A 16,519-nucleotide genomic window follows, 5' to 3' on the forward strand; every position below is an offset into this window, starting at 1 on the left:
GAAACAAAGCATTTTGGGGCATCACAAAAGCTCATTTGCCGAAGTTTCTTGCATTAATGATGACTTAAAATTTGATATTCTAAAAAAAAAAACTTTAGCAGACAAAAGAGAGAATAATTTTCTATCAAACACCATAAGTGTTTGATTACAGTGGCATGGGGAATGGAAACATTGTGAAAAAGGAATTAAGAATTTAGGTAACATACCATATTATGTCTCTTTAAGAAACAAGCATACAATGCTTAGACATAGAAGAATGATTACAGTTTAAAACCAAATTCAGGGGGAGAAAAGGGAAATATCTGATTCTTTGCATATTTTTAATAGATTTCAAAACATTTCTAGGTTTCAAACTTGACATATTTGAAAAAAAATTTTATAAATGATCAAAACAATTTAAGAATAAGAATAAAGCTTACATATAAAATGACTAACTTGAATTCACATAGATTGTTTTTATGGGTAAAGTCTAGGACTCAGGTTTTCTGATTACTGAGTATTATTTTTTACTGTAATACACTGTCTTAAACATCTTTCAATCATCCATAAGATGCCTGAAAGAAAGGGCTTGTCAGTGATATCTTAAATGTTTTACAAAATTCTAAGTAAAGTTAGGAGAAATAAATCTCATGAGGATTAAATTACAGAAAGAGCTTATAAGATGGGGAAAATGTAAGAGATGCATTTCCACATGAACTTATATGAGATTTTTGGAGAAAACAATCAAAACTGTACCCATAAATGTTATATTAGCTTAATGAAATGAAGACAACCATCATGGGACTAGTAGATAATTTTGAATATGAATTTTTGAATATGAAGACTGATACCGATTAACATATAATTACAATAAAGGCCAAATAAGGTAAAAAACCAAGAGCTTCTTTATCCAATCACAACACATCAGGATAAGGAGACCTCTTGATAATTTGGTACGTGCCATTTTAAGACAATGAACCTTACTCCAAGTGAATATTTACTTGAAGAAATTGTTCAGGTATAATATAAATATGATTTAAGAAATTCATGAGTAGCAAAAAGCTATGTCGGATTATTTTTTAAAAAATTAGAAATGACTGGATTAAGTAATTTTTCTTTCTCACGATAGAATAATTGTTATCAAACAATCTCATTCTGCTACTGTCAAAGACAAAATCCTGAGACTGCATAGCTTGATAGTCAACAATCTAGAGTTATGGAGTCTATCTATTAGCCATGTGTGGCTATGGAGAACTTAAAATGTGGGCTAGTGTGACTCAGGGACTGAAATTTAAATTTTATTTAATTTACATTTAAATGTTTTTTAAAAAGCATGTGGCTAATGGCCACAATATTAGACTGCACTGAGAACATTCCCATTATCACAGAAAGTTTTATGAAACAGAGCTGACCTACAACAATTTAAAAACTTTTCAATTTACTCCTCTCTGCTGAGAAAATTCACTCTTATTAATAAGTAATCTTAGCAAGATGGCGGCTATAAGCTCAAGATGCAAAAAAACTATTGCGTTTCTATAAACCAGCCATCAAAGAGAGAGCTTGAGAGTCATTTAAAATAGAAAAAAGTTACCTGCAAATAAATGTAAATAAAGATATGCAAAACATTTATGGAGAAAACTATATTGAAAGATATTAAAGAAATCCTAAATAAATGGAGAGATATACCTTGTTTATAGATAGGAAGACTCACCATAATGATATAAATGCTCCTTAACTTCATTTACACATTAAATACAATTTCAATCAAAATACTTAACAGGTTTCTGTGGAACTGTTAATTCTATAATGTATATGAACAGGCAAATGCTCAAGAATAGCTTAGACAGTCTTAGAGAATGTAATGTAGAAGGATTTGCTCATCAGATATGAAAGATATTATAAAGTTTTATTACTTAAGACAGAATCATATTGTTTCAGGATAGTCAAATAGACTCATGGAACAAAATAAAGACATAGAAATTGACCATAACATATTTGGAAATCTGGTAAATCACAGAGAAGTCACTGCAGATTACTGAGACGAAGGTGAATTATTTAATAAATGGTCTTGAGAAACTTAATTATTCACAGGAAAAAAAGAGAAATTGGATCACATATGCAAATTAGTTCTAAAAGGATTAATGGTTTGAACAGAAAATAAACAAAAATACACTACACCTTCTAGAAGACAATTTACAGTGGTATCTAAATAATATCAAACAAGGAAGGGGCATTTTAAATAATATAAAAAAGCACTGAATAAAAGACAAATTTGATTTAATTAAAATTAGGATGTGCTATCATAGGAGACCAGTAAAAAACTGAGAAGACAAGCAAAACCTGGGAAAAGTTATTTGCATTATATACAGTTGATAGAGGACTATTAATCTGATTATATTTTTAAAACAATGAGAAGTAAATATGAAAAAGATGAAGAGAAAAATGAACAAAAGATGTTTTCTGGAATTTCTCAGAATAGGAAACATAGGGACTATTAAAAAAAAATGGAAAGATTTTCAGTCTATGGTAATTAGAGAAATGCAAATAAAAACTATTATGGACTTAACTGTGTTCCCCCAAATCTATATGTTAAAGCATCAGCACTCAATGTGATTGGAGATAGGACCTTTAAAGAGGTAACTTACGTCAAATAAGGTCATAAGTCTGGGACCCTAATTAAATGTGACTGTAGTCCCTATAAGAAGAAGAGACACCACAGTTGCGTGCACACAGAGCAAGGGCCACAAGAAGAGGAAGGCAGCTGCCTGCAAGTCAACGAGAGAGGCCTCAGAAGAAACTAAATCAGCAAACACCTACCTTGACTGCTAGCCTCCAAAACTGTGTAAAAATACATTTCTGTTGTTTAAACCACAAAGCCTGTGGTATTTTGTTATTGTGGCCTTGGCAAACTAACACAAAGAAAAATTGACGTTTTTATACCAACTAGATTGGCCAATCTAACTAGAAAGGCTGTAGAGAAATAGGACTGCAGCTTAATTCAATACCACTGGAAAACATTTTGGCATTATCTTCTAAAGATTAATATTCAAACTACCAATGACCTAGAAGTTCTACTCTTAGTTATGTATGTTGAGATAAATCTTGCACGTGTACCAGGAGACATTAAAATAAATGTTCACGTAGTGTTGTTTACAAAAGATCCAAAACACCCCAAATATCACCAACAAGATAATAAACAAATTTTTTATATTTACATAACATGATATCATATAGTGATAAAAATGAACAAGCACTAGTTAAACAAAATTGATAAATCTTAGAAGCACAATGTCGAGTGAAAAAAAGCAAGCACAGAAGGTTATGTAAAGTATGCCAATTTTATAAGACTCAAAAAACAAGCAAAGTCATATATATAGTAAAAAAATATATAAATATTAAGTGAATGGAAAATATAAAACCAAGAGCAGAGTTACTTTTTTGGTGTCAGCACAAAGGAAGAACCAGGGGAGAGTATAAAGAAAGATTCAGCAGTTGTTGACTCTAGTTCCTAGTGTTGGTGGTGTGTTTGTGTGAGTTTATTTTATTGTATTTCATAACTTATATACATTTGCACATATTATTTTACATGTATCAAATATTATATGATAACATTTTGAAGTAAAAATCTTCTAGATGGCAAATATAGACATTACTTATAGAGATGAAGGTTCACTCCATAAAAGCATATGTATTTATTTATAAATATTTTATACTTAGACACCTTTCAGCTATGAAATTCTTCCCTGCTCGTATGAAGACATTATGTTCCATAATGAAGTCTCCTACTTTGGGACAATTTTCTATCTTTATTTATGTGACACTATTGCTTTGGCTGTCTAGAAATTTTAAAAACAACTGATAGCTATATCTCTTGTTCCCAAGAGAATGAAGAAAAAGAACAGGGTGTGGGAGGCAATCTCATAGGTTACTGATAAAATACATACAAATACAAAAATGGTACATAGTTAATACCCCATCTAGCAACTGAGAATTATCATTGTAAGCATATATGAATAACTGATAAAAAGAATAAAATAATCAAATATGACTAAATTTTCTCTTATTTTGAAATAAGTTCCAGGGTGCTATTCTAGATCATTAATTCACCTTTACATTTGGGACTGTGTGTGTTTTGGTTTTGTGATAACTGGATTATGATACATTTTACATTTCATTCTTTAATGAAATGGCTTTTGTTTTCCTTTGGGAAGGCAGAAGATAGCAACGGCACAATATAGAAAAATAGCTGCCGCAGTACTATGATTATGCTACCTGTTGAAACATATAAATAACACTTTTAGCAGCTCGTGATTCTGAAATTGTCTTTAACTGTGTCACTATAAAAATGTTCTAGCAAATATATTTTGTGGTAAGGTAACTATAGCCAATAACAATGTATTATATATTTCAGGATAGCTAGAAGAGAGAATTTGAATTCTATCACCCCAAAGAAATGATAAATGTTTAAAGTGATGGATATGCTAATTATCCTGATTTATCAATGTATACAGGCATTGACACGTTACACTGTACTCCATAAATATGTAAAATTACTACGTCTATTATACATTTTTTTTAAAAAAAACAAACACCGTTTGTAATTAATATAGTAAAGAAGCTTGTCAGAAGGATTTTCTACCCATTCCCAAGACATTGAATAGTAAGTCTAAGGAAGGTACTATGCCTAAATGTAAAGGATAATATGAATATTGTTAAAAATCAATCTCAAAACTAACTAAATTGTCAGCTACATCAGCAGTCTGAGATCCAGGCTTTCATGTCATGGATACTCCCATCACAGACGTTGGCAAATATGGGGTCTGTGTTGGTCTTAAAATTATCCTTAGAAGCATGGGGGGCTCATTCATTCATTCGACAAATTCTATTGCTCACATTCCATGTGTCAGTTACAGCACTGGATCCTGAGACTATAGGAGTTAACACACAAGGCAATGCAAATATAACACCTTTATTATCATATTGACTTTTCTTCATTTATTTATCCATCTGTCATTCAACACATGTCTTCATTCTGAGTGCTGTGCTAAACACTGAGTATACTGCAGATGAGAAGACTAGCCCCTCATTTTGATGTTACTACTGTCTTTTTCTTGTCTTACCAAAAAATGGAATGTCCCTTGGCCTCAAGTTTGATCTCAGATTGCAATGTAAAGAAAACTGTCAATAGGATTCTGACATACATAGATAAATGAAAACAGAGCCCCTCTCTCATATACTCCATTCTTCTCCCCTCCAACTACCTACATGCATTCATTTTGATTGTGCCAAGACCAAGACCAGATGTGTTACAACAAGAACCAAGCTGACTTCCTCAACCCACAGACTGGGGCTATTCCTCACTTAGAACACTTGATTCCATCATGGCCCTTAATTCAACAAGCAACCAGAGAGTCATGGTGACACACTATGAAAATGATTTGTCTTAAAAGAACACAGCAAAGGGGTTAATCTGCAGCTCCACATACCTAACCTCCTGGGATTAAACCACAGGCATGGAGATCACTAAGTGTACTTAGTAACAATGAGCTAAAAATGGAAAAAAGCATCATGCTGTTATTGTATTCGTTTCCCTCCAAGGAATTATCTGACAAACACCACAACCTCCAAGGGAATTGTGAACAGCTTCCTTGTAGGGTAGGTTATATTCCCATCTTTTAAAAATAGTCTTATATCCAGTTATCAGCACACATAATTCAAGTTGATTGAATGAAATTTAGTGTTCTTACCTGATTGGAAACCTTCTTGTCCTTAATTCATTGGCTATACTGGATTTCTTTTTTATTAGAGGACTCTCAGATTTCTACCAGAAATCGCCTCTTTGGGGGAAACCAGGCCTTCCCAGAAAATCAGGAAACTGCAATAGAGACAGCAAGAGAAAGGGAAATTATCTGTACACATAGATTAAACATTTTTTAAAGTTTAAAGTAAATGTTCAAGCATATACCTTCTAAATAGTATAATAACTTAAGAGAATTTCATTATTTATAAGTTTGAAGTCTCACAAAGTAAACACAGGACCAGAGTACAGGTTGCATTTTGTGGCCTTCAAGCCAAGCAAAGACTTCAAAAAAGGCCCAGTTACCCTTTTTTAATTAAGACACAAACAGAGGGCAAAAAAGGCAAATTCTCTAAGTCTTTTTCTTTAAAATTCATGTTTGTCTTTCAGGCATCACCTAGACTTTTCTTCAGTCTTCATCTTCAGGAAGTCAATTTGACTAAACTTAATTCTTCATTAAGTTAAACATAGAGACTTGAAGGATATTTTACCAAGATCTTCAATGTCTTTTCAAGCTTTGTCACTCACAAAAGTCTTCGGGTGTGTGTAGCTCTTTTTGTGATGGGGTGGCGGGGAGAGAATCAATCTGTTGACTGCTAATCAGTCATTTAGCAAGAAAGACATTAAGGTAAAAAGAAGCAATGAAGTTCTGAGTTTATGACTCTAAAACAATAATAGCAGTTTTCTGAGTGACTGAGAGAGCAGTCTCCTCAAATTATAGATATATCTGTTACAGACCATCTGTCCATAAATTCCATGTCAACATTAATGGACAACAAGTGACGCCATCTCTCCTTCCCTTAACTGGTTGGCCACTCTCATAGATATTATTTCACTCTTTCTGGTCATGTTCTTTTCCATCTGCTTGAAAATATCAAGATATGGGAAGATGACACATACTTTGGAACCTGTACCAGTGATGTCCCTGTAAGGAGCACAGGACTGTTAAGAGACTAGAAATACTTTGGGATTGTCTATAGTTGAGTCCCCCAGAAGCAGGGCCTGAGATAAGACTGTGAATGTAAGTTGTTCCTGGGAGGTGATTTCAGGAAACTCAAGAGTAGAGTGGGGAATCGGGAGTAGAGGCATGGAAGAAAGCCAATGGAGCCACATTCCTGAATAGGTTACATCTGTGGGGAACTGTTGTTAGCCCTTCAGAGGAGTTTTGTGAGACGCCGAACAACATATCTCAAGAGTTATCCCCGTCAATGAGTGAGAAAGCTGAAGTACTCATATCCCAAACCACCCTTATAATTGGTTGAAAGCTACACTCAGATATATTATCTTGTGCACAGTTCTGGCCTGTCCAAAAATAGATATTTTCAAGTGGTAGCACGGTTCTGTCAGTATGCACTGGAATGGTGAGTGTTAGGGAGAGGTGAATGGGACATTTGATACAGTGGCAGTCGGGTATTAATGATTAGCTTGTTAGTCCACATGGATAACCTTACTAATATAATATGGGTTGGTGGTTTACCTTTGAGGTATTTAAGTATCAGTAATAATTTCCTCTATTAAATCAAATCAAGGGTCATAAGTCCCTAATCTCATGGGACTCAAAACCATCAGTGTCTTTGATAGAGTTCTAGTAAAAAAAAAGAGAGAGAGAGAAAAAATTAATATTCTATGTGCTCTACTCATTCACTCATTCATTCAACAAACATTTACTGAACACTTAATGTATGTTAGGGAATAAGCTAGACACCAGTGTAACCATTATTAAAATCATTATCTTACCATTTAGAATTTACTCTATCGGGGCATTCAGGTAAGTAAATTCATGATTATGGTACAAATTATCACCGAATGCTATGAGCGGACACAGGCAGGACCTTAATTCATGCTGTGGGCCAGTAGTAAGGGAAGAATATTAGTAGGCCTTCCTATAGAAAGCAGTTCTGGAGATGGATATATAATGTGAAAGAGAGGTAAATATTTGATGCAAAAAGAAAAATTAATAGTGGAAAGAAAAAGAATGGTTAAGGAAGAGAACAGAAAGAAGTTTCATATACAACTGGTATAAAGAGTGCTCAGAGGGGTGTCAAGAAAGAAGACAATGGGAAGGATGGTAACAGCAGGATAATAAATGGTTCATGTATGGGTGCTAAGGATGTAGGATCCAATCCTAAGATGGGAAGCCACTGAATGATTTTAACTAGAAAATTGAACTTAGAAGAGAAGAGAGAAAAGTTAATTTGTATAACATGATCAAGTGTTTGTTTATTGTCTGTTTTAGAAAGTCACTTTAGAAATAGTGGGGATGGATTGTTGGAGAAGAGTGGTTGCAATCTCAGATGCAGAAAGATTAGCAGTCCATTAATATAAGTCAAACAACAAATTGGATATAAAATTTATGACTGGGAGTTCTTTTCTTTCAGTACTTGAAAAATGTACCAATACTTCTGGCCTCCCTAACTTCAGGTCAGAAATCTATTGTCATTTGATTTGGTGTTTCTCTATGTAAGTAATGCACTGTTTCTCTGTCTGCTTTGCAGACATTTTTCCTTTTTCTTTATTTTTCAGAAGCTTAATTATGATGTGTCTTGGCATGGATATCTTTTTGTTCATTCTATTTGGGGATTGCTCAGGTTCTTGTATCTGCAGATAGATATTTTTTCCAAACTTGGAAACTGTTTAGTCCTTATTTCTTCAAATACTTTTCAGCCTCATTCATTTTCTCTTTTAATTCCTGGACTTTGATGATATGGACACTAGAGCTTTTTTTTTTCTTATCATTCCTCAGGTTGCTGAGACCCTCTTCACTTCACTCCCTCAATAAGTCTGTTTTTCTCTCTGTTTTTCAGATTAGTAAATTCTATTGATCTGTCCTCAAGTTCATTGATCCTACACTTTGTCATCTCCACCATACTCCTGAGCCTGTTCAATGTGGTTTTTATTTTAGTCATTGTATTTTTCAGTTCTAGCATTTCCACTTTTTTTATAACTTCCATTTTATTGCTTATACTTTCTATTTTTTCATTTATTTAAGGAAATACATAATTGCTTATGAAACATGTATGTGATAGTTTATTTAAAAGCAGACAATTCTAGCAGCTGATTTATCTTAGTGTTAGTGTATGGTGTCTTTTATCATCATTTTGTGATTTCCTAGTTCTTGGTATGATGAGTAATTTTCAATTGTACTCTGAAAAGTATGAGTGCTATATGACTCTGGGTCCTATCTTGTCTTATTATTTTTTAACAGGAAGTTCTCCTAAGTTGAGGTGTAGCAGCATGAGGGCTGGCTGGATGGTAGTATACAGCTTTCCACTTGGCCCTGCTGAAACCACACCAGCACGTGGGGCCCTGACTCACATTGCATTACTGCAGAGAGATGGGGTAGAAGTTTAGCCCTCCCTTTGGGCTTGCTGACACCTTCCCAAAGAAAATGGGACAACTCATATCATGTCATTACCTTTGCATGGGAGTGGAAGCTCAGCTCCCTAATAGGCCCCCTGACACCAGGGGAGGGGGAGGGAAGTGTCAACTGTCTTTCTTCACACCATTAATTCCATCATGTTGATGTTAGGTATGGGTAGAGGCTCAGATCCCTACTGGGCCTCATGGATACCAGATTTGGGGGGAAAGTGGAATTCCTACTAGCTCCAGCTTACAATATCCTGATATTAATGTCAAGCATAGGTGGAGACTAAGCTCCCCCCACATGACTGTGTGGGGGGAGCCCAGTGGTAACTAGCCCTGTCTGGCACCACCTCCTTGTGCCTCCTTTCTGATGGGTGGGAGTGGAGGCTCAGCTAAGCCCTGAACCACAATGAAACAATCAGAGTGCTGTCTGTTAGTGAAGGGCAGGAGTAGAATGGTGTGGAAGATCAACTCCTTACTTGGTCCTACTGAAACCAAAGGCATAGGGCAGGCATCCTCAAACTATGGCCCACAGGCCACATGTGGGTGTTTTTGCCCATTTGTTTTTTTACTTCAAAATAAGATATGTGCAGTGTACATAGGAATCTTTTCATAGTTTTTTTTAAACTATAGTCCAGCCCTCCAACGGTCTGAGGGACAGTGAACTGGCCCCCTGTTTAAAAAGTTTGAGGACCCCTGGCAGAAAGGATGGATGCAATTTTTCCATTACTGTTTGGCTGGTGTAGTGTATGTTTTGCCCAAAAGGTTTTCTGTTGTTAGCAACCCTTTTCCATATACTTTGACTAGGAAGTACAGGTTTTCCTTGGAGCTTTTTGTGTCTGTGTCTGTTAGTGGTTATAGATTGGAGGTGCCTATAATGCCCTGTTTGAGATATATGGGAGGCAATAAAGAAATGGGAACTCATTGCCATGTCATTTCTCCAGTCTCAACGTCCTTAGTAAGTCTGGCTTCTAATTTTTACCTTTCAGTGTTTCTTGTGCTTGTTTGTTGTGTTGACTTCAAGGGTTTTAGTTGTAAATGAGAGAACCTAGGAGAAGCAGGGCTACTCTATCTTGTCGGAACCAGAAGTCTGGAGATTTATTGATGTTACAAAGCTCTGCTGGCTGTAAACTGAAGTTTGATGATATGCACCATGCCCTTTAGAAATGATCCTGTCAGACAATATGGCTTCCCAAGGGTTAACAAAGTTATTACAATTTAATTGTCACATTTTTAAAAGTCAAGTGGAGTTGAAATTGGCAGATGAGCAAGGGAATAAAGCTAGAATGATTCATGAGGTAATGGATTAGAGTTGGAGACCTCAATGTAAACTCATGCTTAGCTTAATATAGACACATGGCTACATATAGAAATATTTATAGCTATATATTTATGCATTGTTACTACACATGCATGTACCTCTTTGCTAAGTCAGCTGAGAAGACCTAGAAACAATGACACTTGAGTAACAATGAAGACACCCAACCTTCAGATCTTGTTGTCTAATACTACTCTCCAAAAAAAAAGGAACAAGAACTTCCTAGAGAAATGACTAATTCTAAGATGGTGACAAAAAAAATAAATAAATAAATAAATAAAAGATGAACGTAGCCCGTCTTGTAGTGTCAGAAATTAAGGAAGTGATTAAAAGAATAAACCCACATTGATTGAGTCTTGTCATAGTACAGGAGCCAAATGGAAGAGTTTGTAATGGTTTAGGTGGAACAAATTGAGCAACAAAATAAATAAAGTGATATATAACCCACAGTATAAGATAAAAATCCAGGAGTTTTCACTGATATAAATAAATGATTAAATGATTAAATAAATAAATAAATGATTAAATAAATATGGAGGGAAAATACAAAAGTCTCCATTGCAGAAAAATTCCAAATATCTTATGTAGCTACTCTACCCTAAGGAGTGGGAGCATAGCTTCCTACTTCTTAGTTTTTGGCTGAACAAAGTGACTTCATTCCACAGTACAGTCTGGAAAGAAAAACCTGATAACCACTACCTCAGCCAGGTGATCAATGTTATCATCAGCAATCATAAGTCATATTGATAGTATGTTCCCTTGATGTGATGTGACAAAATGGCTCCTTACTTCAGTGGTCTTCCTACTTAAAACATACCCTCCCAATGTTGGGAAAAGCTTCAGACAGATTCCAATATTGGGGCATCCTACAAAACACCTGACCAATATCATTCAAAACTGTCTAGGTCTTCAAAAATAAGAAAAGTACGAGAAATTGTTACAATCAAGACAAGCCTGAAAAGACATGACTACTAAATATAATGCAGTATCCTGATGGAATCCTGAAATACGCAAAAAAATTAGGTGAAAACCTAGGAAATCTGACTAAAGTATGGACTTTAGTTAATTATAATTAATATTTGTTCATTAATTGTAACAAACGTAACATACTAATAGAGGTTGTTAATAATAGAGGAAAATGAGTATAGTGTTTATGGGAAATCTCTGTACCATCTTCTCAATTTTTCTGAAAAATGAAAACTGTCCTAAACATAAACTATTAAAAAAGTCAAGTGTTTTCTTCTTTTATGATTATGTTTTTGTATTCTCTGTTGAACATTTAAATTTGCTTTATCCCACTCATATTTATGTTGAAGAAAAAAACTAAATGACTCTAAAAGGGTTGGCAACTTCAGTTCAATAAGTAATAATTCTTGGTATCAACTTTTTGGAAGAACCCACGGAATAAATCAAAGCAAACTATCTTTAAATGCTGAATTTCTTCTCAGTGTTTAATTTTTTATATGATTAATGCTTGCCACGGGCATGATTCCACTTCAGAGGGCAGCGATTATCATAAACATTGATTGTAGGCAATGTCTAATGTTCTGTGAAATATTAATGCAACATGCTGTCATAATTAAGCTAATGTATTTTATGTTTTCAATGTGATGTGTGGTTATTTCAGTCTATAAAACCTTTAATTTTATACCTTTCCTACCCGCTTTTTCCAAAAACTCACAAGGAAATGATACTATAGGATGGCATGTTCATCAATTTAAATTGGAGGCTCACTTTGTTGGCACCCGTGGTTGCCAATGATACTGACAGGTATATTACTTTTAAAATTACCTTCCATGGCTAAATCTGATCTCCACAGGGGAAACCTTTAACATCTGACATATAGCTTTGTAGCCAGACTTAACAAAACATTCCACCCAGATGTGCAATAGAATGTAGAAAAGGCCATTTCTCTCTCTGCCCTTTGCTACTCAAAGGTTACTCACCATCTTACATTTTATCAGCCAACTGAGACATGTTCCACAAATTTGGACTATATTTGTAGCTCAGCATTCTATATGACTAATTTCACATTATTTTTATTGATACCAAATATGGAAATCATCAGGGAATTTTATGCTAAACTTTTAAAAATAATGAAAACATATTATTCAACACATTTTTCCTTTGTGTTTTTAAAATGGAGCAATTCTTCCAAGGCTGGACCTGACCATATTTTTTAATATGGGCAGTTTTCTCATCTCTTCTACCATATCAATTTTCTCAAAAGTGGCATTTAATTATTCATTCATTTATTTACTTATTAATTAACCTTTATTGAACATCTATGTAGGGCAAATACAAAAGGCAAAAAACTGATCTGCCTCTTTGAATAATGAGCCCAATTAACTGCTGATAACAGGTGTTATTAAATTTATCAGAAACTGCATTTCCTATGGGGACTCCCAGACTCAAGAAAAACCAAGACCTAAATAATAATTTAAAAAGTGATAAAATTAATAACCATATATTGAATGCCTGCTTTGTACCTGTATAAAAAAACAAATCTATAAATATTATATTGGATAATCCTCAAAACAACTCTAATTATTTTAAGGGTGTGTGTGTGTGTAAAAGAGAGAGAGTGAGAAACTGAGACACCGAGACTCTTACTCTTCTGAGAAATGTCAAGAGTCCTTCCAAGTATCCATTAACCAATAATTTAGGAGATTCTAACTATGCATCATATGGCTGAGTATTAAGAATCTCTCAGTTTTGAACTAAGAAATCAAAAGCCTTCTAGAAGTGAGTCCAAATTTTACACTTACATAAAATCCTTATAACAGAAGGCCAAGTTATAATTCAATAAGTGAAGAGTTCTTAAAGTGTTACATGTGTTCATATTAGCACAGTTTCATAATGTGGATAGTAGGGAACTTAAGAAATTGGCAGATATACCTGCAGATCATTTGTTACTGTTTTGTAAAGGGTAAGATAAATGAATAAAAATAAAAATAATGGCAAATAATGGCTAGCAATTCAAGGCAGTTTGCTTAATCTCCACTCCAGGAAAAATACAAAAAAAAAAATCTTGAAATGATTTTTAAAAAGCACTTAAAAGTTCATATGGTCTTTTTCTACCAAATAACTTGGAAGTATGGTTAAGTTTATTTGAAAGGATTAGATGTCACATGGTATAATAATCAGAAAGTCTTTACAAAGCCGGTAGGGAAAAAAATTCTTTAATATGCCTCTTAAAAAGCAAAATTATAAAGAGCACCATATTAAAAACATTTTGAAACCAAAAGAAAAATTGCCATTACTGTTACAGAGTTTTTTAAGGTTTCATTTTGGTTTCGTTTTTAATAAATATCCATATGTTTACATAGTTGCACAAGGTAGACAATGTTGAAATCAGGTTTCTTCATTAAGCATTATTCTATTTTGCTGCAAAATCCTGTAATTACAATTTTAATGACTGTGTAATTTCCTACTAAGTGAATAATATCTGTTTTACTAAATTATTTTCCTACTGTTGACAATTAAAGTTTATTCCAATTTTTGGTTATCATAAATGACGGGACAATGAACACCTTTATTTATATAATATTTTTCTAAATATCAATTATTTGTTAGAGTAAATTTCCAGAATGAAAATTAATGTCTAAAAAGCTATGAACACTTTTATCTTACTAGACATTGCCAAATTACTTATCAAGTGATCAAAGCAAATGAGATTGTGAAGAACGTTGCCAACATAAGATATTATGATACATAATTGTTGATTTTGCTAAATTAATAAACTAGAACCTCATGTTCCATTTCTTTGAATTTTTTGATAACTACTGAGGTTGAACATCATATACTTAAAATATTAATTGTATTTTCTCTTGTCTTTTCTCACTCCTTTTTGCCTCTTCATTACTTATACCTAGGCCGCTGGGGGATAATCATGTGACAGGGAAAATTCATATTCCAGTAAAGTAATGATCACCAACCTGAAATGGACTTTCAAGACTGGAAATATTGCTCTAGCTTGCCGGTAAGTTCTTTCTCATTTTACTTAAGACTATTTTTTTTAAAAACTAAACTTTCTCCACTCTTCTCAAATTTCCCTCTGTGCTCTCTACTTCCCTCTCTCAGCCGATGTGTTGCCTCATATCTCATTAAGAAAAGAGAAGCCGGTAAATGGCCCACGGTCAAATCCATTTAAGACTTAACGCTAAAAGGCCATTTGCACTGCACGTGGTGGGCAGTCCACTTGCTCTCATCTTATCAAGGGCTTTACAGCACTGCCACCTACTCCTTATGAATTATTCCCAGCAAAATTCACACATAGTCTAGACTAGTAATTCCTACTGAAAATGTTAAAAAGTATACATGCCATGTGAAACCCTCCCTTGGTCCTCACATATCTTCTTCACCTAATTCACAGCTAAGCTTCTCAAAATTATCTTTCTATATTGTTTCTACTTCCTTATGCCTGTCTATCTACTTTCATCTGGCTTCCCCAACTCCATCCCCTTTGCCCAGTGCTCTGCACCTCACATATGAAGGTAATCAGTGATCTCCACATCACCATGGCCAATGGATAGATTTTGTCCTCATATTTCTAGACTTTTCCCTTCTTTACAAGAGAAAATAAAAATTCCCCAGAATTTGTTTTTATGCTTCTATTCTTTTATGCCTTCATAATCATCTACCTTGGTATATTTTATTGGCTCCTGTTCTTTAATCTGATTCTAAAAATTTTATTCATTTATGTTCAATAGCATATACAACTGTGTAAAAGATAATACTCAATATTTAGGTGTCATAATAATAATACTAGTAGCAGGAGTCAAGACTTCTATAATGCTGGCCAGGTGCCAGACAGTATTCTAAGAGCTTTATATATGTTCATGTGTTTCTCCTCCTCATAAACATTATGCATCTTTTATTATTTCCATATTACAGATAAGAAAACTGAGGCGTTGGGAGGTTAATTACAATTTATTGAAGGTCATATGATCAGTAATTGGTAATGCCCCTGGTGGAGTTAATGCTAAATTTTAGAGTAGGCAAGTTAAATAATGTCTCACATGCCTTAAAGTGAGCAAAATTTAATTAATTACTTGGAAAGCACCAGAAAACAATGAAACATTTTGGATTGCATCTGAACTACTAAGTCATATGTTAATAACTATGTGTGATTGATTTTAATTGAATGGAAATATTTTTCTCATTATACTATTTTTCAAAAGAGAAATATTCTTGTTACAGTGTTTACCATTTTTTTGTTGTTGTTCTTTCACAGAAACCAGAAATCCTTTTCCCCAAAGCCAGCCATAAAACCTAAAAAGATTACTCTAACCTTCCCTCCACTTTTCTGTAGAAAGACTAGCCATAAAGAAATGATCTGACCTATGTTGTCTGACTGTAGGTCATAAACCTCCCATTCCAGAGAGGGTCTTGCCCCACACCCAGAAGCATGGAATGTATGCACAGAGGTTAAGAACCCAGTCAAACAGGCCTTGCTTGGTTTCTTCGCTCAGTCTATTAGCAGTAGAAATCATATTTCTATATGGCTGTCTATACTTTATTAAACCTAGGCTTAAAAATAGATAATTTCCCCTATATCTTTGGGTCTTTGTTTTGAAGACTCCTGTGTATACATGTTAAATAAACCTATATGCCTTTTCTTCAATTCATCTGCCTTATGCAAGGTGATTTTTTAGCAAACCTTCAGGGGGCCACAGGGAATTTTCCATACATGCACCATCTTTTGCTACATTAATTTATACATTAACCTTATAGGATAGATGCATTTATTATCCCATTTTCCAGATGAGAAATCTGATGCTTTTCAAAGGTTTAGGTGGTTTTACCAAGGCTACACAGCTAGTCAGGGATGTAGGCAGTCTTTGGGCTCAGAGAAGATTTTATATCAGTGCCAACCATTCTGCTCAACTGACTGCAAGGACCCTACTTGAGAAGTTCAACATTAAACACATATGGTTACATCTGACCCTAAGACTGCTTAGGCACAAACTGTGTTTGAAAGGGAAAGGCCTGGGTTTATGTGAGATGCGCTTAAAGCAGAGAAGATGGTGAGGGAGGATCACAAAAATATGCTTTCTGTA

The 16,519-nt window shown here is 34.3% G+C and overlaps 1 protein-coding gene across 1 annotated transcript in view; it reads right to left on the bottom strand.

Annotated features, from left to right (window-relative positions):
- Positions 1–16,519, bottom strand: part of PKIA (cAMP-dependent protein kinase inhibitor alpha) — an 86,169-nt gene that overhangs the window by 25,363 nt on the left and 44,287 nt on the right. Inside the window, exon 2 of the mRNA XM_076005205.1 lies at positions 5,727–5,854. The gene's annotated coding sequence lies outside the window, so the exon portion shown is untranslated. The remainder of the gene's footprint in view (positions 1–5,726; positions 5,855–16,519) is intronic.

The sequence above is a fragment of the Microcebus murinus genome, chromosome 7 (genome assembly GCF_040939455.1).
Source record: "Microcebus murinus isolate Inina chromosome 7, M.murinus_Inina_mat1.0, whole genome shotgun sequence".
Lineage (NCBI taxonomy): Eukaryota > Metazoa > Chordata > Mammalia > Primates > Cheirogaleidae > Microcebus > Microcebus murinus.